We start from the raw sequence: 26,848 nt of genomic DNA, 5'->3' as shown, positions 1-26,848 counted from the left end.
TGGTTTGAGAGAGACTTCAAAGGAACCTTACAAAAAACAAACTTTGTTCTTTACCAAATTACCATTTTACAGTGAGCGCCTTACTGGTTTTCAGGGTGCCATGCCTCCTAGGCAGTAGAACTCACTCCACATGGCAATCCAGAGCTCTAAATCTGAGCTTTGAAATAAGACACTGGTTCAGCCAAGTATTGCCTGACAATCAATTATGTTTCAGGAAGACTTCATATGGTGTGTTGAGGTCACCTCTGAAAAGTCTGCAGTGCGTGCACGCATATCCCCAAAGGCTAGGCTGTCAGGGATGCCTGAGCCTTTACATTTAAGCACTAAATATCAGCTTTCGCCAACACTGCTTTGAAACAGTCTTTATCCCTATTTTTCACATGGGCAAATAGAGTCAAGTTAAGTGCCTGATACCCAGGTGGATGACTTTGTTTTCACCGTAAATTATGGATATTAGCTAGCTATTAAGAATTAAACCATAAGGTACTTACCACCCTAAGTCATAGAGGGACTCAGTAAGAGGGATTATCTTTCAAGAGTTCTTGGTTTCTAGTCTTGGGCTCTGATCATGTTGCTTGCTTGTAAAATCTAATGATTTGGCTCAAGACTGTACACGTATTAACTGCTAAACACTCCTCTTGGCATAAAATATAGACAGCTGATGTGCAGATGAAAAGGTCTCATTTTCCATTTATTTTGTGCAGAGGGAATTTGAATTTGTTTAGCTATAGATTGTTGCAACTTGGCATATATACAGTTTTGCTTATTTTATGAAGACACGAGACATGAATAGTTTCTTGATATTTCTGTAACCTTCCTTTTAAGGCAAGTGTGGTTGAGAGCAGACTTTATGCTGACTTCTTGAAGACAGAAGAATTCATGTAAACTATTATCCATTTATATACTTAAAGGCTAATCTTGTCTACACTGAGAAACTGACCAGCTGAGCAACAGCGGAATAATTATATGGTATGACTGCAGCAGAAGAACTCCGTGTGGAGATGATAATCCAGAATAAATTACTTTTATAAACCAAATTATTCCAAAACAGTGTCCACACGGGAAAGACTACAATGTTACAGCTATGGTGGCATACTGTAGATCTGCTGGTCAATTTCCTGGTGTAGACAAGCCCCGAGAAGCAGATGGAAACTGAGCTAACAGGCTCTGGATGCAGTCATATGGGTGTTCTTCCAGAGTGGCTCCTATGAAAATTGAAGGTGTGTAATCCTGCTATACAAGTATTTCATCAGTTTCCCCATCATCTCTATCCAACTGAGCAAACCACCCTTTTAGCCTAGTCATTATACCTAAAGTTCTATCAGGTAACAGTAAGGGTACGTCTAGACTACATGCCTCTGGCGACAGAGGCATGTAGATTAGGCTACATGGCATAGGAAAATGAATTGGCGATTTAAATAATCGCCGCTTCATTTAAATTTAAATGGCTGCCGCACTGAGCCGATCAGCTGTTTGTCGGCTCAGCGCGGTGGTCGACATCAAAGGCATTTGTCAACCTCCCAGGTAAACCGGTATGCCTCCTAGAATGAGGTTTACACCTGGGAGGTCGACAAATGCCTTTGATGTCGACCACGGAGCGTCCAGACTACCGTGCTGAGCCGACAAACAGCTGATCAGCTCAGCGCGGCAGCCATTTAAATTTAAATGAAGCGGTGATTATTTAAATCGCCGCTTCATTTTCCTATGCTGGGTAGTCTAGTCTACATGCCTCTGGCGACAGAGGCACGTAGTCTAGACGTACCCTAAGAGTGCAGGCAAACAGGCATCTAAGGCAAAATCAAACTGGTAGGACAATGACCATGCTTAATTTGAAACCATTCCTGCTTTGAAAAGTGCCAAGATCTATCTGGCATGAAAGCGTGTCACAAACACAGGGTGAGCTGTTAAGAACATCCTCAAGCATCTTATTACCACTGCAGGGCAAGTACATAACATCCCCACCCAATGGGTCTGTATGCCTGTGACGGCACGTTGGGGGTCCCCCGTCTCCTGCACCCCGAAATGGCACAAACAGACTTCACCAGCCAGTAGAATGGAGGTTGTTTATTGTTCCTCCAGCACAGCGCAGCACAGATGTAATCTGGTTACAGGAACTGGGGCTAAGAGGCCTCAGTGCCCCCCTTGAGATAGGGGAGTCCCAGCCCCCTCCCCAGCTCCTTCTCCCCTGCTTTCCAGACAGGAACTCACTAACTCTCTTCCAGCCCTGCCCCCCAGCCAGGGCAGCATTCCACCTTCCTTTGTTCCTCTCCATGGGGGGTGTCTGGCCACTGGTTTGCCTAGTGACTCATCCTATTTTGCTGGGTCGTGGTACCCACGGCAGCCAGTGGGGGTTACCCCAGAGCCAGCAGCATAGAAACCAGCCAGGTACCCCCACTACGTCACAATGCCCCATTCTTCTATAGTGTCAGTAAACTGACATTGATAAGAATTCTGCTTCAAATATTTCATCCTTGTGAGATGTATGAAATCAACAGGCAGAGCCCAGGAGGTAGAGAAGATCCTACACAAGTATGCTGTGGTTATTATAGGGTTCCAGCCGATGCTAGAGCACATGCTGAAGACTGGCAGTGACAGTATCTCGCCATATGCCCTCCCAACATGCACTTTTTAATACCGTATTTGTTTCTTGATCTCTTCAGAATCTCACCACTTCATGGGCCTCATTTCACCGAGCTCTGCAAATGTTTTGTCTGTGCTTTTCCTTAAGCCAACTCATTCCAAAAATTGAACATCTTGGGAAATTTTCGAAGGCACAAAGGACTACTGGGTGAACAGTGAATGGGAGTTGGGCACAACTAACTGCGCCTTTGAAAACCCTTCCTCAGATGCCAAGAGAACCACCTGAACACATCTAAAGTGTAACCCATCCATTCTCTTTGCTCACGCACTATACAAGGTCTCTCTCAAGTGTTAGCTCTTAACCAGTCTGTGGACACAAACTGAGACATTGACACTAAAGTAATAGGGATGTGCCCATTGAAAGGTCTCTTACGAAGTGGTCCATGGAATGAAGAGCTGGAGAACCAATGCTCTAAAACGGGGATGGACAACCAGGAATGGGGTGTGGGCTACGAGTGGATGCTCCACCTCAGTTGGCCTCAGCAGCCCACAGGGGTTCCACCTGTGGTCTGTCTGCTCCGCTCCCCCACACACTGGGGCACTGGAGCTCTGCACTTACCTGCTCCCCCTTCATCCCTCCCAGAACTTTTGGAGCATGCAGACTGCCTTTTTTGTGGCTCCTTAAAAAGTGCTGGGAGGAAAGGGGAGGGGCAAGAAGCATGTGCGAGAGGCACAGAGGAGGCGGGCAGCCAGGGGTCAGCAGGAGCCCCCCCACTGGGCCACATGCAGCCCGCAGGTTGCCTACCCCTGCTCTAGAACATTTGAAGTCTTGTCTAGACATGTATACCACATATACTGTAGTGTCAAAGTGACACATTGTCCACTAAAGTATTTTTAAAGATCCAATATGAACAGTAGGCAAATCACTGTGGGGTCAGAACACTGCCAATAGGTTTCTAGTCCATGACAATTTGACCACTGAGTCTTATCAAGTGGGAATGTTTCAAATACTTTTGGATTCCAGATCAGGTGTTGGCCCTTCAGTCAGGCAAAGCCTGATTTCTGAGCTTTAAGATCTCTCCATTCAGGGAGAATCAGGAGTGGACGAAGAGGATGTTTCATGTAATCTGATTATAGACCAGAAACCCACAAAATGCCTTAAGGAGTGACATGACTGACAGAATTAGGAACCAGTAATACATTCAGGGCCAGATTTAAGGGGATGGGTTACCAATTCACGACAATTATTAATGGAAGGTTAGCCAAAGCGATTAATGATAAAACTGGATCACCAAACTGGCTTTAACTAAGCTTGCTCTAACAAACTAGTTACAGCAGCAACTTCAAAAATTAAGCCCCCTCCCCTTCGGCCAAGTCACTAACATTATCTTTCACAAACTTCTCCTGCAAGCTATTAAGACAGGAAACTGCTCCTGTGCTTGAAGTTATCAGCCTGATCTTTGATTTCTCAGCAAGACTAATCAAATATCTTAAAATAAGACATTTTTCTCACATATTCCTAACTGCACAGCTGAAGAATCAATTGTCACACATTACCTCACTCTTCACTGATAATTAGCAATTACTTATATAACTGTTCCACCAAGACAATTACTACAAGACATGACCTATTGGCTAAAGAGGTAGCTGAGAAGTAAGCACTACTCAGATAATGACACGAATTCAGAATTTCAGTTTCATGCTAGTAGGCATCAGTTTTCTGACAGCTTTGCAGCCAACTGGAAAATGCATACTCAACGTACCAACTTCTGCAAATTGGCTGAAGAGGAACTGGGATTGTTTATCGTATCTGAGGAAGGAGGATCTTGTGATTAAAGCCTAGGATGAGGCATCAAGGGTCCTGAAGGTTTATCTTGGGTTGTGGAGAAAGTGATGTTTAATCATTAAGTAGCCTAGAGCCCAGGAGTCCTCTCTCCTAATTGCAACTCTATTACTGACTGTGTGATCTTGGTCAGATCCTGTCTCCTCTCAGCCTTGCACTTCCTAGCTGCAGTACCACCTCAGAGGATGTTGTGAGGCTTAACTCATGTTTGCAAAGTGCTTGGAGACCTTTGGATGAAAGGTGCTATAGACGTGTGGCATACCACACTGGTTTGATTACAATCTGACAAAGTGCGTGACCATCTCCCTATGCTTTAGCTCCAGTGTCCAAAGGCTTTAATAAGCTTTCAAGCTAATTAGACGCTCACCTAGCAAAGGGAAAAGGCAGAATTATTAGAAGTGTTGTGATCTGCGGATTTCTGGTTGTGATTGATGCCGCCTTCCTTGAACTTATGTTAATAGCCAGTCCCTTTCTAGCTCTTCTCCTCTTGTTAGCAAGCATACAAATAGCACTCAGCACATTTAGCCAGCCAGGGGCTTTCAACACAGCATATAAAAGAAACTGAAGTAGCAGCCAGTTGTGGAGACTATGGCTCTATTCATTCCGATTAAAGGAATTCAGTGCCAGCTGGGTATTGCTGCCCTAAGCCCTGAGAGGCTGGTTAGCAATTTCCTGGGGTAATGAAGGAGTGCTTTATAGATTGGTCGAGTCACTTGTCACTCTCCCCTAAGTCTCCTAATTTGCTGCCACACAGAAAAGCTAGGAAGAGACCAGGCCTTAGAGATTCTCATCATTCTTTTGCCTTATTAGGCTGCTGATTGGATTTGGTTTGGTGAGACTGAGGCTAACTTGGAGGAGGAAAGGCAGCAGGAAGTGGCCCTTGGGAGGGGAGGTGGAGTTTAGGACAATAAGCACAAACAAATGCTGCTGCTATTTTCCTGCTACATGGCTCAGAATGGTTTCAGTCTTCCCTCTTCAGGCAACAGCTCAGATGAGATGCACTCACAATTAGTTGCTAAGATTATCAGTGCAGAGCATTTTCAAGGCTGAGAGGTGTTGTGTATCCTTCCTGCTTGAACTAATTCTCTCCATTCAGAGAAAGAACAGTTTGGAACAGTCTGAGGCATCTATAAACCAGCCAGACTGAAAGATATGGGATTGAAATATTGACGATTTTACACCTCTCTCTTCCAATTAGTTTTGCAAGCTCACAGTGAACATAAGGACAGCAGTACTGGGTCAGACCAAAGCTCCATCTAGCCCAGCATCCTATCTTCCCACAGTGGCCAATGCAAGGAGCCCCAGAGGGAATGAACGGAGAAGAGTGATCCATTCCATCCCCCATTCCCAGCTTCTGACAAACAGAGGCTAGGAACACCATTCCACCCACCCTAGATTACAGCCATTGATGGACCTAGCCTCTAGGAATGTATCTAGCTCTTCTCTGAATGTATTAAAGTTCTTGCCTTCACAACCTCCTCTGGCGAGGAGTTCCACAGGGTGACTGTGCACTGCACTTCCTTTTGTTTGTTTTAAAACTACTCCCTGTTAATTTCGTTTGGTGACCTCTAGTTCTTATGTTATGGGAACAAGGAAATATATAGGCCCTTACGCAGGAATTTCTGGGGCTGGGTTTGGGGTTTTTTTTAGTAAATATGGACTGCTAGGGTGCGAATGCACACCCTCCCCAAGATCCGCCAAGTAAGCATGCTCCGACTAGCTGAAGACAGGGGCTGATTTCTCCCAACCCTCCCCCAGGAGTGAGGTCCAAGCTCCATCCCCACCCTTGCTCCTGGGACACGGGGGGGGGGGGGGGGGGGAAAGAAATGCAGCCCCAGCCTTATCCTGGCTGGCTACAGCATGCTTACTTGGGAGGATCACGGGAGATGCATTTGCACCTTTAGCACACACCCCACAAACAGACTTGCAATAATTTTCCTTATATACTTTCTCCACACCAGTCATGATTTTATAGATGTCTATCATATCCTCCCTTGGTCATCTCTTTTCTAAGCTGAAAAGTCCCAGTCTTCTTCATCTTTCCACATATGGCAGCCATTCCATATCCCTAATCGTTTGTTGCCCCTTTCTGAACTTTATTATATAGTTTTAAATGGTAATATAGACAACCCTAATGCCTCTCAAGCTTGAATATCCATTTCAGACAAATCATCCAAGCCTGAGAATGAAATAGTCATTCAATGGATACCTTAGTAAAGGGCAACCTTAAAGTTACTAGAAATGGCACAATTATGCACCAGGCAGACAGAGTTAAGGTAGACACTTAGAAGGAACTACTTACACATAGTATCTGGATTGAGGAGGAGGATTTTAGAAGAATTAAGCTGTATTGTCACAACAGGCTGACTTTTGGGAACTCACAAGGGCAGGGCAATGCGGCAGCATACTTTGGAACTCTGTTTTCCAGTCACACACATACTCGGCTTTCTCTGATACTTATCTACCCTCTGCCTCTTTCTGTCCCCCCCCCCCCCTTCCCTTATTTATTTTGGTTCTGGACATCCAACACTCCGGTCACCTGAGGAAGTGGGCTGTGCCCGAAAGCTCATGATCCCATCTACATATTTGGTTAGTCTTTAACGTGCTACCTGACTATCTGTTGCTTTTTTAAGTGTTTCCTGTTACAGACTAACTCAGCCCCCCCCTCTGAAGCAGGAAGATTCGAGGGAGATATTACGAAATCTTAACTTCAAGGAGAATTAAACACCAAATGGATAACCTAAGAGGCTGTGGAATCCCTGTCATTGGTGATTAACTTGCTAAGCATACACCTGTCAGGGATGGTCAAGGTATGCTTAATCCTGCTCCGCACACGGGATGGACTAGATAACTTCGAGGCCTCTTTCAGACCCTCTATGAGGGTCAGTCGATTAGACAGTAGGGCAACTCCACTAGCAAGGATTCTGTGCCCTATATATAGCAGACCTGCTGCAGACTGTGTGGGCTGGGTGTGTGGCATAAGTGATACAGGCTTGGGCTGAGGCAGGCTGATGTTTTCAGAGACTGCCCTATGAGCTGATATGCCGCCTCTTCCTCACGGTTTCTGGGACCACTTCCCCTCTGCACAGTGGATACATATATTTAAGCACAAACATTCCTTACATGTTTACAGCCTTGTAAGCTTGAATCCACAGGACACTTGTGAGCTCAGACATGCCCATGTGGGCAGCACTTAGTGCTGCAGGCCAAGTTTACTCTTGTATCTAGTATTCTCATTGGTGTTGCAGATTCCACTCCCCTACTGAGTGAGCAGAGATGCAGTGAAGGAGAGACACGGATTACTGAACAGCTCTGCATTTGTATCAATCCCAGAAGCCAAGTAACCATATAACTTTACTGGTATTTGAAAGCAAAGTCTTCAACAGCAAAAGGGCAGGTTCTCAACTTAATTCTTTCAAGCTTAATGCCGCCCCCTTTAAAAATTAAAATATGACTATTTAAAGGGAAAGATTTACAAGATCCATGAAGGCTGGCAGAAAGCACATTCAAAAATCACTTTATTTCTGGCTAAATGTCTAGGCATCCATTGTTGCAAGGCAGTGAAGGATTTTAGTATTGTCTGTTGTTGCAATGGGTATGTTTTTTATCCAAAGGAGAAGCTGTACATAACATATGAAAACACCACTAAGGGTGACTCATGTTATAGTCTAATGGATGTAGCATGTACTGTACATTCCAATTAGGGATGAACGGATGTTTGAGCCAGCACACTTCTTTGTAACCTTGGCATGCTTGCTTTGTAATTTGATGGCTTAATTATCAGTTGGAGGTATAGAATCAGACATTCAGAGTTGGTTAAGTTATTTTTGTGACTCCAAATTCTCAGCATGTCCAATCTTCCTCAAGATGGTTTTTCCAGTGGCAGATTTCTAGACCTAAATATCAGTTTTCCCCATTTGTGTGTCATGGGAAATTAAGGTAATTTTCTCCCATCTCCCAAAAGAGAGCATGAAGTGTTAAAAAGCAGTATAAGACAGCAATTTAAACCGTAGCAACCTTGGGTTCTGAGATAAACTACATCCAGATTTGCATTACAAAGCACTGTAGAAAGATAGTTGGATGTTTAATTCAAAGCTATGAAAGAACCACTAGATTAGGATTCAATCTACTGGAGGTTTCTCCAGAAAACACGGGACTGATTATATATTTGCACTTTGTTTTACACTGTTGGGTGACTCAGTGCAAATTGGTGAATTTTGCAAATTACCATTTCAGTGAATAGATAGGGGTTACACGAGATGCACTGTTTACTATTTTCATGTTTTGATCCATTCATCCATTCAGCAGCATTTCATCTCTTCAATACATTTCCTTGTGGAAGACTTCTGTTCACAGCTAAATACAAGTTTTAAAATCAAGAAGCTATAATACATATTACGTGCATTTTATAGACTCCGTCATATTAATTCCTTTGCCTCCAGGCAACTCATTGTTCCTCTAGATCTGCTCTAGTTCACAGGAATTATCATGGAGAAATTCTGTAGTCTGTAATACAGGTCAGACAAGAACACAGGGTCTCTCCAGGGTTTAGAATCCAGGAGTTAAAAGTGAGGTACAGACAGGATAAGTGACTTCCTCAAGATAAGAACAATTATTGTAAATTGAGGTAAACAGGATGGAGTTTAATAAAGACAAATGCAAAGTGCTCCACTTAGGAAGGAACAATCAGTTTCACACATACAGAATGGGAAGCGACTGTCTAGAAAGGACTACAGCAGAAAGGGACCTAGGGGCTATAGTGGACCACAAGCTGAATATGAGTCAGCAGTGTGATGCTATTGCAAAAAAGCAAACATGATTCTGGGATGCATTAACAGGTGTGTTGTGAGCAAGACACGAGAAGTTAGGCCTCAGTTGGAGTATTGTGTCCAGTTCTGGGCACCCCATTTCAAGAAAGATGTGGAAAAATTGAAGAGGGTCCAAAGAAGAGCAACAAGAATGATGAAAGGTCTAGAGAATATGACCTATGAAGGAAGGCTCAAGGAATTGGGTTTGTTTAGTTTAGAAAAGAGAAGATTGAGGGAGGACATGATAGTTTTCAGGTACCTAAAAGGGTGTCATAAGGAGGAGGGGAAAAACTTGTTTATCTTGGCCTCTCTGAGGATAGAACAAGCAATGGGCTTAAACTGCAGCAAGGGAGGTTTAGGTTGGACATTAGGAAAAACTTCCTGCCTGTCAGGGTGGTTAAACACTGGAGTAAATTGCCCAGGGAGGTTGTGGAATCTCCCTCTCTGGAGATATTTAAGAGTAGGTTAGATCAATGTCTATCAGGGATGGTCTAGACAGTATTTGGTCCTGCCATGAGGGCAGCGGACTGGACTCGATGACCTCTCTTTCAGTCCTAGTATTCTATGATTGTCTGAGCTGGGAAAAGAATTAGATCTTATTGTGCTTTTTTGAACAAGGAACATGATTAATAGTGCCTATTCTTTCTAACAGATATCACGTCTGTGACAAACAGATATATACACAACCCTGACCAGAGATGAAAGTAAGTGGGTGCACCCTGTGTGCAGCTCCACCAAGAGTTAGCTGAGCTGCAGCAAAAGCCAGCAGAGAGCCATTTAAAGAGCCAGCAGGGACCAGGCTTGTAATAAGACAGTACCTGTAATAAATTGTAAGTTGATTTCACTGCTGATCCCGATGCAAAATGAGTCAGGGAATACTTAAGAATTGTCCTACCAACTTCATGCAGGATTCTTCTAATTCCATTTATTACTGTTTGGCTCTCCCACAGTCAAAGTTACTCAAGCCATAAGCAAGGACTTCAGCATGTAAACCTTGCAACCAATTTTACATCATCAGTGAGGCCAGCAGTTAGTTTCATTCCACATATTTTTGCTCAACTCCTTCCCCCTTCCTCCCCCTTTCCTAGTGCATATTCTTATTTCTTCTTTGGTTTTATTTTGTTTCTTGCTATTGAAGAAAGTTTTTGGGATTGTCTCAAGACTCTTCAGCTGAGCCCTCATGAGACCAATTGATTACTTTTGCTTGAACAGTAGGTCACAGTTAGCCTTCATGGAATGTTAGCAGAAGTTCCTCTGCAAGGTTGCTATTAAAGCTGAACCACGGGACTAGATGTACTAATAAGCAAGTTTAGATTCAGTTCCCACAGGAGAAGTAGGCTCATCAGTCTCTTGATTTGCTGGCAGTTGTTTTCTTCCCCAATTCTATGGTGAGATTGTTGCAGTGGAAGAAAAAAAACTGTTGAATTCCAGCTAACATAGCAGAAGAGAAGAACCTTCATCAAAACAACCAATAAAAAGACACTGAGCTCTGGGAATATTCAAACCTGATCTTTTTAAAAAGTTGCTCAACCTGTCCTGTGAATAGATGCTGCTCTTGAAGTTTGCTGCTGTTGCTATCATGTCCTTACATGGTAAAAAGGCTCAGACCCGTGACAGTCAAAGGAAGGAGACAAATTTATAGCCCTTCCATTGTAGCCACAAAGAATTCAGATTCATTTGTACAGTGATCTGAATTCATCAGCTTGCTCAGCAAAGTGAGGGATGGGGGGGGGGGGGGGGGAGAGGGAAGGTAATGCTTAGTCACTGTGAAACTTACAATTTCAGGTTTGCTCTAGAAAGTATTCGCACTGTCCATCTCAAGCAGCCCCTCTCAGTCATCTTGACTGAGCCAGGTCCCCTGATTTCCTGCACACAAACTCTGCTTATAAGGAAACCAAGAAAGAACAGGTGGAGACTTAATGCAGGCTTTGGAGTAAAATGCTCACGTGCAGGAATTCTCGACTGAATCCACTAAAATTTTGTTTATACAAGTAATTGACACCACAGGTCACTATTATGCACACCAGACTGCCACTCCAGCAGAGGGAACATTTGAAAGTTGCAAGATTTCACTTCCTTTGCAAAATCTTCAAGAATTAGAAATGTATCATCATTTCAAAGGGACAAGGCTAGAAACACATTGCCCTGCAATTCGTTTGCAACTGACAGCTACAATATAAGTGTAGTACCATACTGCTGCAAGGGGTGTCTATTGACTCCTTGTAATTCCAGTTTTCCACTCAGTGTAAGTGCTCTCATTCAGATTAAAACTTTACATTTGGAGAGTTTTATTCTATATTTAACCCCAACTTCAGCATCAAAAATGTGAAGAGTTCACAAGTTCATAGCAGTGCATTGCCAGGCTTAGTCTGTCTACGTTAGACCCTTATGTTAGAGTATCACCATTCAGGGATATGGACTTTACCACACCTTGAGCCACTTATATTGACCTAGCTCCTAGTTTAGACAGTGCTATGCAGACAGGAGTACTTCCGCAGTTAACATAGCTACTGCTTCTCAGGGAGTGCATTACCTACGCTGATGGGTAGTGTCTTCGCTGCAGCCTGTTAAGTGTAGACAGGTGCTCTCGGAGGTGACTAAACAGCTCACATGGCCATCAACTTACAATTCAACGGCCTTTTATTTTTTGTATTATGGTAGAGTCCAGGATCCCACTTCCAAATGCTGTACGAAAGAAACAGACTTTTTGGGCAGGAGTGCCAGGCTGTGTTATTTTTTAGCCCCAATGGAGGAAGAACTTGGAGAAAACTCACTTTTCAAGATTTTAGCTAAAGATTTTCAAGGTTAAGAGAAAATCTGGATACTCAATTAGGTATCCAAATTCCCTAGGGAGCTTTGAAAGTCTCAGACTACAATTTTATAACCCTTTTCCAGTCTGTCTGTCTCACAGAAAGCATGTGACAAGTTTCAAGTTAATGACACTAAATGTTACATGAATTTTGTATCTGGTTTATGTCTTCCTGTTGCACCACAGCTGTAAGAAAAGCTACTTATTGCATATTTAAATAAGACTTAACTCTATATCTGCAATATAGTACTAGTATAAACCTCTCCTCATTCCTAGTTGAATATAACTGAATGTTATTTGCTAAACAAAAAGAGAAAATTCACGGAGTAAAGTTATTTTTCAGACACTAAGAAAAAAGTGAATTAGGTTGAAAGGCAGTCAAGAGATTAGATCCCACATATTGTTGTTGGAAATGGTCATCTTGTTTACTTGGCTGTAGTGAAGGCTCAAGAATGCCCGTAAAATATGGCACCCACATGCATTCAAAGTCTAATCTGCCATTTGTTTCTGCAGGAAATGTATTTGTCAGTAGAGTGAAAGCTTTTAGCTGGCAGAACACCTAAGTCACCCATCTCCCTGAACTGTAGGTAGATCAACAGATGCATTCTTCCATCGCAATAGCTGCATCTAAACTAGGCATTAAAGCAGCATAGGAGCAATCAGATGTGAATTTTTCACACCCTGACCACTGTAGCTAAGTTTTAAGAATAAACCAGCGTTGACTCCATAAATCTAACAGAACAACTCCTTGTTCAGAGAAGTTTACTACGTTCCAACCTATTACACATCTACATGCCTATTGAAGAAAATAAAGTTTCACAATTGAGAGAGCTGCCTGATTTGGCCTGTAGGACTTGAGTCTCAGATACCAGTTAACAGGGCAGGAAGTTAGAAAATATTTTACACATTTTATTTGGAAATGTTTTGATAAACATGGAACTCCAAGAGACCATTTTCAATTTTGACTCTGCTTTAAATGACGAACTTTCCCATCTCCCCAAAAACCCACACACAGATGCTACTTGGTAAGTCATGTCTTGCTGCAAGGCCTATAATGCAAACTGAGCAAGACTACAGCATTTCTTTCAGCGTTGGCATAACAATAAGAAGCATGTGTTCCCACTGTAGCTCTGAAGTGAGACACAAGGAATTAGAGCCAAGTGGAAATCAGATAGCCTTGTTGTAAGTCCTAGTATACAGACAGGTGCCATGTGGCAGTAAAAAGCCATCAGTTTTCTACTAGGTATACCTTTAAGCAATCAGCAGATCACCCAGTATAATAAAGCTAATTATTAAACCCAACACTTGCCAACTCTTCTAACAAAGTAGATGTCTTATGCATAGAGGTATAATTAAGCTATTGCTGTAATATTATGCAACCCTCTTACGGATTTAGAAAGTAAGCCATTAGACAGTTTAAGTAGTTCCTATAGCTAACTATGAATTGCTGCCATGCCCTGAGAAGGGTACTCTTAGTGAAGCATTTCACACCTTGTGCACCCTATTGAGCACTGCCACCAGTTAGTTACATCAAACCACCACCATCTTATGGATCATTATTATATTTAGCAACATTTATGGGGGACAAACTCCAAGCAAAAACACAGTCACTGTTACTTAAGACTGAATTTCAATATTCTCTCAAGACTTTGGCCCAGTGGCTGCCAACGTAAGTGCTATGTGCCCAACACATCTTTGGCATGAGGGCCTGTTTTACAGGTAACAGATGAAGGTACATGAAGACAGTACAATGAGGATTACTCACTATTTGAAAGTTAAACACTGCTAGTTTTAAAGTGAATGGTTCAAAGTTCAATCCTCCCCTCTGTAGGTTTTCTAAGGGCCTGATTCTTTGAGGTGCCAAGCACTCCTAGGTTTCAACAAAGCCAATGAGAGCTGAGGGGGCTCAACAAACTAAGACTTTTTTTTTAAACCACCCAGAACTCTTTTATAGCTGAACTTTTTTAAGGAGGATTGAGAATCTGTAGCAGTTGAACAAGAAGCCAAAGCCACTCCTACTGTCATGAAATCATTATGAGACAGGTGAGGCGAGGAGAAGAAAATGGAAATTCCTGCTATTCTACAGTTGTAAACACCTTATCTATTAACAGGCTCTTTATCCTTTATTCAAATCCTAGGCTCTTTGTCTTGAGTACAGCTTCTGTTTACTTCAATTTAATCCTCTCTTCAGAAGTTATGCAGATACACTGGATTTTCTCTGGCAAATGCCCTATACCAATGCAGCACTATTAGGCAAGGTAGTTATCCAGCACAGCACCATACTGCAGACTTTATAATGTGCTGTTGTAATGTGGCATCTAAATCGAGACAATACAAAAATGTAATCACCTTCAGAATCCTTGGGGTGTTTTTGTCCTGATTTTGCCCAAACCAACCAAGTTTAAATCATGGTTATAAGATAACCACGTGCATGCCCTTCTTACACAATTTGGATTTACAGTCCAAGTTCATGGCAGAACAAGAATATCAAGTTCACTTGTAAAACAAGCCCTGGTGTTTTCCAACTTTACTTGCTAGCACAACAAAGGAGATGGCTTCCACTAACTCACTCAAAGATATCCTCTTCTTGTGAAAACAGTGATCTCTCCAACACTACGGGAAATAAGTGTGTGGAACACATGGACAGAATATACATTGCCATTAATGCTGAATACTAGCACTGGTTTACTTGACTTTGTTTGCTAGCAGTGGAAAACCATGCAGTGGATGCAGACAAATTCTACCCTGCTGTGAATGTCACATAGCTGAAATTCCAGCAAGGAAACCTCAGGGACTGGACACATACCAGCAGTAAAACCACAACTGTTTGGCTGGCTTGTGTAGGCACACAGGCATACACCTATTCAATAGCAGTGAAATATCCCTATGTAGTCTTCTGCTGAAATTAACATCCCTTGCCCTGTCACTGCAGGAGTCAGTATTCACGCTGAGCAATGGATTAATCCACTGTAAGCCTTGTAGTTTTATTTCTACAGTATGCTGAAGTGTTTAAATGTCAGGGACTCTGTGTGGTGTTGCAGTGTTTGCTGGAATCAAAGCGGCCCTCTAGCCTGACACTGCTGTGTCTGCTTCTCCTAGTTCAAACATGTGACTGAGGTCAGTCTACAATGTTACCAGTACAGTGATGTCTTTAAGTTTAAATTAATGTATTAGTGCAGACCATCACAAACAAAAACAGTGAGGTTGCAAGTTACAAGTGAGGCAGAAGCAGGGACCTGCAACACCAAGTGAATTTTCCATAGCTCCTCCAGAGCCATCAGATATGAGGCAGGTATCACTCACTGCCACCTTTACTGCATCCTTCAGCAATCTGATTACAAAACATTTGTTTCAATTTTACATTCCATATATATATATAATTACACACACACACGCACACAGGGCTCGACAAATAATACACCCTACTCACCTGTGGCGAGTAGATTGTAATCTGGAAGAGCCAGGTTCGGGCGATCTGCACATGCGCAGATCACTGGACAGTGCGGCTGGCGAGCGGGGCTCACCGCAGTTCGGCAAGCCCTATTTATTTATTTATTAGAGCTCTCCCTCAGGACCAGAGTGCCTTGATGACATGCATTTCACCCAAGGTTTCCACTAATCTTTTCCATCTGTGTGAAGAATAATTTTATATGCACCATGGGATGTGCAAATGAGCACCACCAGAAGAAAAAAATAGCTGTGGGTGCTCTGCTAATCAGCTGGGTGGCATCTGAGCTCTCCTGTGTACTGTGTACACAGAACACTGGTTTCACCATAACAGAGGCTTTATACTGTCAAAAATCTTTACTCGGTAGATGAGACTTGCAGCTTCTCTTTGAAAGAGAATGAACTATAATTTCTGAAAGTCTTGGCCACCAAATAGTTTGGCTAACTGGCAGGAAATACGTTAGAAATTCGATGCAAATCATGTCATCCAGGAGTCTAAAGCTATTTAATTTTTACTGATGCATCAGAGACATAGGAGAAGCCAATTCCTGGTGTAGGTCAGTACCACTCAGGGTGATGAATCAATTGCTCCTTAAAGGCAGAAGCAGAACAGTCCTCAAATGTTTTTCCGTCACTCTCTGAATGTTGCTCACTCCACACTTACACTAGGGAGCAATGTCAAACTAAGGTTCAACACTCCAACTACATGAATAGCGTAGCTGGAGTTGACGTACTTTGGATCAAGTTATTGCAGCATTTCCACTGTGGAAAGTTGACAGGAGAAACTGTCCTGTCAATTCCTCTTACGCTTTGCAATCTGATGGCGTAATGGAGTCAGAGCACGATCAGCAGTCAACTTATTGGGTATTTACTAGACTCGCTAAATCGACCCCTGGGAGACTGATCTCCTGGTAAGTGTAGACAAGGCCTCAGCCTTTAAAGAAAGGGGAACGGAGTAGTGAACTGCTAGATGACCTGGGCTGCTAGATTTAGCAAATTCCAGCAGGCGGACAAAGCCCTCAATCCTATGGTTTATATACAGAAGTTGCCTACCTCATCTTGTTTTCAGCCTTCAGTGTCACATTCACTGGACCTAATCTACACTAGAAAAATGAGGTATCATGTGGCACCTTAAAAACCAACAGATTTATTTGGGCATAAGCTTTCATGGGCAAAAATCCACTGTGTCAGATGCAAGTTGCCACAGCCATTTTTGCAGATACAGACTAACATGGCTACCCCCTGACACTAACCTGCACAAAGGAATTTTACAGAAAACATCACAGCAACCACACCGATGGCACGAGAGGGAGTTCCAGTGTAGATGTGTTTAATTAATACGGTGCGGTGTTAAGTTTGATGCAGATATAACATAGGTGGTGGTTTTCACTTCAGATATAGGAAATATGAAACCCGCTGATCAATTCTGCAAGTTAGTGAATAGCACTCTCAGTGATCACACACCAGTGCATGAATTTATCCGACTCAAGTTGCTAGAGCTAAAATAGCAGGAAACAAGCAGTTGAATGAACTGAAATAATGGAACTAGATCATTCTTTTACAGTAAAGTGTAAATATCAAGTTAAAAAGGAAGACAGTCAAGAGCAGCAGAAAAATCAGTTTCTTTGCATTTTTCAAGCTCAAATTTGCCACTGAATGAAACTGTGTATTGAAATTGAAGAGCTCATTAACCTGGAAGCGTGTCTTTTGATAACAGCATCAAAACATAGCCTCAACAACTGAGATTCCTGTTCCAGACCTTCCAGCAGCATTTCAATGTCAGTTTCACATAGGAATTGTCTTTGTTCATCTTTGAGACCCCAAAATTGTCAAAGAAATTCAAGTCTGTGATTATCATAGATTACTAGAACTGGAAGGGACCTGAGAGACCATCCAATCCAGCGCCCTGCCCTCATGGCAGGACCAAACACAGTCTATATCATCCCTGATAGACGTCTGTCTAACCTGCTCTTAAATTTCTCCAGTGACAGATATTATGCCATAAAATTGCAAGGCAAAGTTTTCAACTTTGAAAGTTGCAACCTTCTTTGACACAAAGTCATCAATGCAGAATAAGCAATTTAAATAAATTATTGAAGCACTTCACCCTCAGACTATTCCAGACTAATTTGAACTCACATGCCCACTACTAACTACAGATGTAGAAATGGCATAAAGTAAACTAACTCAAAGCATAAGGACTGACAATGCAAGATAGTTGAACAAACATGACCAATGAACCAACAACAGCAGAAAGCATCCTCAGAGTAAAGTGTGTTTCTATTTCATGCTTCTGTAGCTCTTTTCAAAAAAGTGTGAGCCAGTAGCTAAAAGGGGCTATCCAAGAATGCAGAGAAGCACATGAGCTACAGAAAAAAGGCAATAAAATGAAAGTGAGTTTCTGATGTGTGGTGTTCTGGCCTGCTATTTAAACCTCACTGAGAAATTTAAACGCTGAACAGTTCTAATTCACATTATGCAGGTGCTCTGCAGGCACCCATACAAGTGTAATATTATTGCCTTTTTAAGGACAGGTAATCTGAGAAAGGATTAATTTGATGGTCAAGGCCACACAGAGAGCCAGTGGCAGAATCCATTCTTAGCTCCTACTCCTGAGCTTAATCTACTAGACCAAATTGCCTCCAATTTTTATATAGCACTTTGAAAGTGTACTGCTGCATAACATTTAGCTGGGCTAATTTCTCTGCTTCTTTGCAGAGTCGGTTCTTCCAAACATTGTGCTGCAAGAAAAAACCTAAAAGGGCACACAGCAAAACTATTTCAATGGGTCAGATGCTAAATTGTGTCATTGTCTTGCTGTAAATAACCAGTGAAAAGACTTATTCTGTGTGGATGCAGTTACATACATCAAAAGTTTCTTTGAGAAAGATGCAGGAGCTATTTTTGGAGGTTGAATGGATTATAAAAAAGACTAACACGGCTACATTTCTATCACTATAAAAAAACTATTAGCCTTTGAGCAGACTGGATTTGAAACCGCTGCTTCCACTTTAAAAATCAGTGAACTTTGTATTTCTACTAGTATGCCAATTTAAACATAACCTGGAAGAACATTCAGCATTTTTTCAACTGAGCAAACCTGGCTACCTCTGGTGAAGATCAGATAGACAGGTTCCCTTTGTGGATCTTGGCAAGTTGCATTATGTGGTTGAAACAAGTACAGCCCAGGCACACACTAACATTAAGACTATGCAGTGCTATTGTAACTATGTTGGTCCCTGAATATTAGACACACAAGATGAGGCAACATTTTTTACCCAACCAACTTCTGTTGTAAAGAGACAAGCTTTCACAGGGCTCTTCTAAGTCACCTGAAGCAAGCCCTGAAGGAGAGCTCTATGTAAATGCCAATTTAAAATATTCCCTCACCCATCTTGACTCCAACATTAAGATTAAGCAGTTTCATTATGATTATAAGAAAGCATTTAGACAGCATTGAGGCATTTATATATTTACCATATCTATAAACTGCTGCAAGCAGGACAGAGCATGGAAGAGACAGAGCTAGAAAAGCTTGGCACCAATCCAATTGTGCCTGTTATACATACATTCTTCAAACCTTCAGACACATGGTTCAGTACCATCTACAAAAATAAGCAACTGATTCACAATCAGTTCACATTAATAGGTCAAATGTTTCACTTACCACTCCTGAATTTGGTCACCCACTACATATTTTCCCATGAATGAGAAGTCAGTGTATGGTTTTTAGATCAGAAGAGTTAGTGAGTTAAGTTTTTTTGCAGGTGCCATTTAAGTTTTTCCACAGAGGTCTGCCTGTACACAACTCAGAACTGCTGCAGTCAGGCCCTTTTAATTTGGTCTTGACACCATCCTCTAATTTCTTCCAATTCATCTCACCCTTGATTTGCACTGCTCCTTATTCCTAGGATGCACCCAATCCCCAATAAGCCACACACTTCATATTAATCTATTTCATTTCAGCTTTAATATTCTGGTCCTGTATTACCACCAAACAGCTCTAGTGAGACAGATCACATGGTACACACAAAGGTAAGCCACAAAACTTCTTCCACCTCATTTTAATCTAAGGTGACACCAGGTCTCCAACCACAAGCTCAAAAGAAAGACAAATCTAGTTTCTCTCCATTATTCTCTGTCCTTCCCTAACTGCCAGGAAAACTAGTATTTGAGAGCTGAGTGAACACTCGTTTGCAACTGTCTAAACATAAATATTCCTGCTATTCTAGATGTGTCAGCTCTCTTTATAAAAAGGAAGCACCAGCTACATTTCACTACCTCCTCATAGTGAAGCTTGCAGCAACTGGCATTGAAATCTGGCAAAATGAGATGAGAATATTTGAAGGGGGAAGGATTAGACACTTTCAGCAATACACTAAACTTTCAGAAATCAACCAACAGCCAAAATAGCATGCAATGCTACCCACCAGCATTCTCATCCCTAAAAGGAGTGAAAATGAAACACTAAACTGTTCAAATATCAAGATCACAATGTTCAGTAAACTATGAAATGTCAAACTCCCTTCCCCATTTCTTGGGCTTATAAAAGTCTAGATACTTGTTCTCAACTGGGGGTACACAGTAGGGATGTTAAATATCAGTTAATTGAATACAGGCAGTCCCCGGGTTACGTACAAGATAGGGACTGTAGGTTTGTTCTTAAGTTGAATTTGTATGCAAGTCGGAACTGGTACATATTGTAGGGAAACTCTAGCCAAACATTTCTCCAGAGCTCAGTTTTATTCTCCCACACCTCACTTCCCTCAGTCCTTTATTCTCAAGCTGAGGTGTCTGCTGAGAAAAGCCGCTCCGTGTCTCCCTGGTCTGCTGGGGGGAAGCAGCTAGTGCGGGGTTGCCTCACCCCGTTTGTAAGTAGGGATCCGATGTAAGTCGGATCCATGTAACCTGGGGACTGCCTGTAGTCAAGTATCCTCATGAATTCTTATCGGTTATTCAGCTAGTCTCTAGCCCCCAGGGGTAGGCCCAGCAGCCAGTAAGGAGTCCCATCACTCTGCGCTGCTGCCTCTGTATCAATGCCAGGTGGGACCTGATCCGCGAGGGGAGCCAGTTTAAAAACCAGCTCCCTTCACGGACTTTCTGCCTGTTGCCCCACACTGCTGCCTCTGATACCAGAGCTGAGCTGGGCTGCCTGCCTGGCTCTTAATACACTTTAAATGCAGAGCCAAAGCGGGGGTAGGTCCTGGACCTGGCACAAGCTAGGACTGAGCTGGGCTGCTGGCCAGCCTGCTAAAAAAAATTACTGGAAAGAGGGTGGGGGGGAAAAATGCATGTAGGCTATAGCATTAACCTATAAGCTTTTGCTTATCGGTTAATCGACTGTACTATTACATCCCTATTATGCAGAGGTCTTCCATGGGGTATAGCAACTCATCTAGATGTTAATACACTTTAAATGCAGAGCCAAAGTGGGGGTAGGGGTAGAGATAGCTCAGTGGTTTGAGCAGTGGCTGCTAAACCCAGGGTTGTGAGTTCAATCCTTGTGGAGGCCATTTAGGGATTTGAGGCAAAAATGTGTCAGGGATGGTACTTGGTCCTGCTGTGAAGGCAGGGGACTGGACTCAATGACCTTTCAAGGTCTCTTCCAGTTCTAGGAGACAGGCAGTCTCTATTAATTTAATTTTAATTTAAAAATTTAATTTAGATACTTGTGTAGCATTATAACAGCTACAAAAAAAGCACTGGAAGTCAGTAAACATTAATTTCAAGCAATGACTTGTTTATACTGCAAATACAAGTACAATATTTATTTCCAATTGATTTTATAATTATAAAATAATGAAAAAGCAAGCAATTTCTGCAATAGTATGCTGACAATTGTATTTTTACATGTAATATTGTAGGCAAATCGCTTTTAAGTGAAGTGAAACTTGGAGAGGATATCCAAGAAAAATCAGATTCCTGAAAGAGATAAAGTTGTCTAGAAAGGTTGAGAGCCACTGGTATAAATTGTGCTTTGACTTTCTTCAATAGTTTTAGGACAGTATTAACATGGTCCTAGTCCTAACTGAATTAAACATCTAGGCTACATCTACACTCGCGGCTTCTTGTGCAAGAATTCGCAGAGCATCTACACTGCCCGCCTGCTCTTGCGCAAGGAAATTTACAGTATGGCGTGGTAAGAGAGGACTTCTTGCACAAGAGGTACACTTTAACAGGTGTAAGCCCTCTTGTGCAGGAGCTCTTGCACAAGAGGGCAGTGTGGACACTCAGCAAGGATTTCTTGCGCAAGAAAGCCCTATGGCTAAAATGGCCGTCAGAACTTTAATGCGCAAGAGAGCGTCCACATGCCATGGGAGCTCTTGTGCAAAAGCATGGCACGCACATGGCAGCGTGGACGTTTTCTTGCGCAAGAAGCCGTGAGTGTAGACATAGTCCTAATGTATAAATTACCAAAAGGACATTTTAAAAGAGCAGCAGTCACCTTTAAGGCCAAGTGATTTCTCTTTTAGTACCTAAAACAAGCTACTGCTGCCCTGATCTTGCCTATATGAACGGGGTCAAACTGTGTCATGACCGATCAAGGCTCTATCCTCTTAGAACATTCACCCTGCTTGGTCAAGTTGCACTCTGGTTCCCCAACCAAGGCCTTGGCTACACTTTGCTTTTAACCGCATTCGAAAACAAAAGGCAAGATCTGGCTTAAACACTGTTCCAAACATGTTCTGAGCAGCATAGACACTGTGGCTGCATCAAAGGCCTGAAGAATAGTAAAGTTGAATTTACAAGCCCTACTACACACAGATATACAGGTAAAAGACTGCTTAATCTGGTATGGCTTATATTGGTTCCCTCAGTTTCAGGAGGGAAATTAGTGATCAACACTACTCAAAAGACAATAGCATGAATTCACAGCTTCATTTACTACAGTACTTTACATTCATATTTAAATAGCACGACAAAAAAATATTTAGATTATATTTTATTCTCAAAGCAAAATGACTAAGTATTATTTTATCAACTACACTTGGTTAGCAGCACAGTAATAGATTAACAACTTAAAATGGGTAATTAAATTACAGTTTTAATATGTGCTGCAAGCGCAGCAGAAAATATATTAAAGAGCAACTTGTGGCTCATGAGCCTGAGTCTGGGTATATCTGCTATGTGAGTACATCTACATTAGGAGGATTTTGCCAGTTTAATTCTGCAAGCAGAATTAAAAACAGAACCTTCTCAGGTAGATTTATCCTAAGATAACTTTTAAAATATGTTTGACTAGAAACATGACAGTTTGAGACTCTGGTCCTACCCACATCAGGCACTGCACACTTGAAGGCAGTTTGGCAGGAATGGTGGTTCAAAGCCCACTATAAACAATGCCTTGAAGGGTCAAGTTTTCTTATCACACAATTCTTAGAAGAACTTATATATTTAAAATATATCCAGTTGGTTGCAGAGCTTTAGCCCTATTTCAAAAGGTGAGCGTTTGGTTTCATAATATAACAGGGATGTAAAAGTTTAACCGGTTACCTGATAAGCTGACACTTATCAGCTACCGGCAAAGGTTAAAATTCTTCATAGGACTGCAGGGGCCACCAGCCGTCATGGCCCCAGCAGCCTAAGCTCTGGGAGACCTGTGGGGCCAAGAGCTGCAGCAGGTGCCCTGGACCTGTGGTTAACTGTGTAACCTATAGACATTTTCTCACTTACACAGTTAATTTAAATTTACATTTCTATATAATAGTTAAATATTTTCAGTGAAGAGTGAAGGACAAATAGATCAGGGGGAGAATACGGGACAGGCTTCGCGTGTTTACTTCAGTGGTCTCCAACCTTTTTAAGCACAAGATCACTTTTTGAATTTAAGTCAGTCCAGGATCTACCTCAAACCCAAATACCCCTGCCCTTTGCCAAGGACCCACACTTCTCACACTGTGAAGAGGGGTACAGGGTGTGACGTAGTGGGGGTGCCTTGCTAGGGCTGTGGCGACCTCTGCTGTCTGGTCATTATGCAAAGGGGGCTCCAAACCTGTCTGACCAGCTACCCCCCATGGGGAGAAACAAAGGAAGGTGGAATGCCGCTCCTGGCTGGGGGGCAGGGCTGGAGGAGAGTTAGTTTCGTTTCTGGCTGGGAGCATGGAGGAAGCAGCCTCTGCAACAGGCTGGGGGGTTTAGAAGCCGAGACCCCCTCCCCCATATCAAGGGGGGCTGAGGCATTCTAGGCCTGCCCTGTAACCTGATGACATCTGTGCTGTATACTGGAGAAGCAATAAACCACCTCTATTCTACTGGCTGGCGGAGTCTGTTCGTGCCATTTCGGGGGTGCAGGAGGTGGGGAACCCCCAACGTGCCCTCACACAGGGGAGGGAGACAGAGTGACAACACCCCCATCTCCCCCACTCTGCACAACAAGTAAGAGGCTCCCAGGAGCAGCAAGGCAGTGGCAGCAGAAGTGCACACACTTGCTAGCCTCCCAGCCAAACCAGTCAGGACCACGAGTCAGAGGCTCCAAGGTCTACCAGGCAGATCCGGCTCTACTGGTTGGGACCACTGTTCTACATCATGAAAATAAACACATTCTGAATTAGTCAGCATTAATAGCATTATCCTAGCAGAACGGCACCTAAGATGCCATGCCACAGCAACAAATCACTTAAAAACCTTAATTTGATTTAAATTAAGCCATCGTTCAGTGCTTGAAAGGGGGCAGAACCTTTTCTTAATAGAGAAGCAGTCCTATGGCACCTTCGAGACTAACAAATTATATTGTGAGCTTTTGTGGGTAAAAGCCACCTCATCAGATGAGTTGGAGAAGTGGATTTTACCCACAAAAAGCTCATGATATATTTGTTAGTCTTGAAGATTCCACAGGCTGCAGACTAACATGGCTACCCTTCAGATTTTTCTTAATAGTAATGCATCAGCATGATTGAAAAGAAAGCCATGTGCACAACCTCTACCCTACAGCTGTCCCCAAAAATATGGTAATATCATTACTAATAGGACTTGGCTTTTACACACTGTTGAAACAGCCTACTGTACTGGCTATTTTAAAAATATCTTTGGGTTGATTTCAGCCTAAAGTCACCAAAAGCTTGACAGCATGGATTTGTTACATAGTTTTGACAAACACATACTTGTTACATTTAGAACAAAATACTCCCTTTGAAAGTTTCTTCTCTTGCCAGCATGAAGTCTAAAAATTCCTCCACCTCCTTGAATTCCGCTGATATTCTTAGCTCTGTCTTAAACAGCATGCAATTACGATAATTAAACAAAATAGCAGATGGCCACCTTGAATTCTCCACCACCTGCCTAAAGAAACAGATCTGAAACGCAAATGATCTTCAAATTATTAACCAGCATGAATGAAAAAACAACTATAGGTCAGAGCACTCCTGCTATTACTACATTTCCAGAGTTCTGGAAAAACAGGCAGAGAAAATGGCACTACTCTTCACAACCAATTGAGTCTTGCTAGCAAGGTGTTGCCCTGCTGTGCTGATAGGATTTTGTAGTTACCAACAGTCCTCTACGACTTGAAAGAGTAGGAAAAAATACGTGCCCTGCCCAGCTCTGTGAAACTCCCAATAGAAAATCAGATGAAGCTGGGGGAGGAAGATTGGATTTATGTAAGAATTCAACTGTTAATACTGCTGCAATCCTAATAATTTCTGGCTACAATTGACTGAATTCACAGTGCACTTCAAGACAGGACCTACTAAGTTTAAGGGTATAGGTGTTACAGGCCACAGAAATTACGAAGGATTCCAGCAAACCAGCAGGATTCACAGAACCACACTAGCTATTGCTAGAAGGCACACAGCTGCCCTCAGGAGTGGTAAGAGGCAAGGTAACTGAGCCTCAGTATTTTTATGGCTATCAGTTGACCATATGCCTATTAATGAAGGTCTAGCTTCACATACAAAAACAACTACAGTGCACAGAGACCACAGGAGGTGCATTTTTTATATGATGACAGCTGATGCAGCAGGCAAGACCTTGGTTGAGGGACCCCTCAATTCTGACATTTAGATATACAAGGAAAGCATATAGACTGGAGCTTTTCACCTCCATGGTCACACTACTAGCTCTCTCAGCTGACCAGACAAGAAACTCAGCCAGTGGAGAAGAGCATTTCAAAAGGGCCACCCTATGAAGCAGACACACTCTAAATAGAGTTTCTATAAACAGAACCACTATCTCCAACAGGTCAGTAGCTCCTGGTGGCTCTGCAGAGAGAGCTCTGTAATGAGAAAGCATTTCCCCAAGGACAGGTGTGGGAAACAGGTATTTCCCTTCCAGAGCCCCCCAGCATTCCCCACGCATGGCAAAATTAGGAACACCTCAAAGCAGTGACTAGGAATTTGTTCTCTCCACCCACCACCAGATACATTTCAACCTGCCCCACCCAACCCCCATGACTCCTGCTTCCTCATGCAACCAACACCTATGACAACCTGGCCAACCCCACCCCCTTCCACCCTTTCCCACAAGCACCCATGCTCTCCATTTTATTCTGCCCCACCAGGAACAAAGCCCATTTCCCGTTTACACCTCTATGCTCCACCCCACCCCCCTTGATGTTTCTCCAGATTAGGGCCAACAGCAAGTCCTCAACCCCTGGAGAGCCCTCTTTTCCACCCCTCCCCCCTTGCCTCAATCTCCCTCTTAATCAACACCGTTGTCTCTCTCCCAGGTCACAGCCCTCCAAAGACAGAAACAAACACCCCCTCCAAGCCCAGGTTCTCTCGTCACCTGCCTGAGACCTCCCTGGATAGGGTCCAATAGAAGTTCCCCAATCTCCAATACCCAACCCCCTCTTGGAGACTCCCCAGTAAGGACGGGCCCAAACTTGTAAGCAGCAAACTCATCATGGAGCAGCCACCCCTCTCCTTGCACCGAGTTTCAATGCTCACACCCTAGAGACACACCCTGCTCCTTGAACCTCTCCCTAACCCCCCCCCAGCCTTCCCTTTATCCCAAGTCTACAGCCACTCCCTTTCCACTACTGCCTCTCAGACCCACACTTCAGAGCCTCCTTAGTGTGTCACCCCACACAGAGACACTCCCCTGGCCTTGTAAAGGCCCCAGTCCCATTTCCCTCCAGGTCAAGCCTAAAACTTCCTTAATTCCAGGGTACCCTCCAGTCCCCCTCTGCCCTTCAAGCCCCGCCCTCCACCAAGGTTCCCCCTCAGCTTCCCCAGAACCACTGTCCCCCTCTGCCCAGCAGCCCCCAGGCTCCCCTCAGCCCTAAGCCCAGTCAGCCCTCCACCCAAGCGCCCCCTCCCCAGCCCTCCAGGCTCCTCCCTTAGCTCCCCAAACCCCAGACCCGTCCCTTGCCAAACCCTGGCACCCCGCCCCCAACCACCCTCCCCACCCCGGTCCCCCCACTCC

At 43.2% G+C, this 26,848-nt stretch overlaps 1 protein-coding gene and 1 long non-coding RNA gene across 3 annotated transcripts in view; both read right to left on the bottom strand.

Moving 5' to 3' along the window:
- The window catches only part of ACTN4 (actinin alpha 4), an 81,812-nt gene that overhangs the window by 52,911 nt on the left and 2,053 nt on the right, over nt 1-26,848 (bottom strand). The gene's annotated exons all lie outside the window — the stretch shown is intronic.
- The window catches only part of LOC142825305 (uncharacterized), a 32,222-nt gene extending 5,374 nt beyond the window's left edge, over nt 1-26,848 (bottom strand). The window contains exon 1 of the long non-coding RNA XR_012899738.1: nt 492-26,848. This is a non-coding gene — a long non-coding RNA (uncharacterized LOC142825305). The remainder of the gene's footprint in view (nt 1-491) is intronic.

Source organism: Pelodiscus sinensis, unplaced genomic scaffold, assembly GCF_049634645.1.
Source record: "Pelodiscus sinensis isolate JC-2024 unplaced genomic scaffold, ASM4963464v1 ctg62, whole genome shotgun sequence".
Lineage (NCBI taxonomy): Eukaryota > Metazoa > Chordata > Testudines > Trionychidae > Pelodiscus > Pelodiscus sinensis.
Note: the sequence above shows the minus strand (reverse complement) of the source record. Positions and strands in the feature narration are given on the sequence as shown.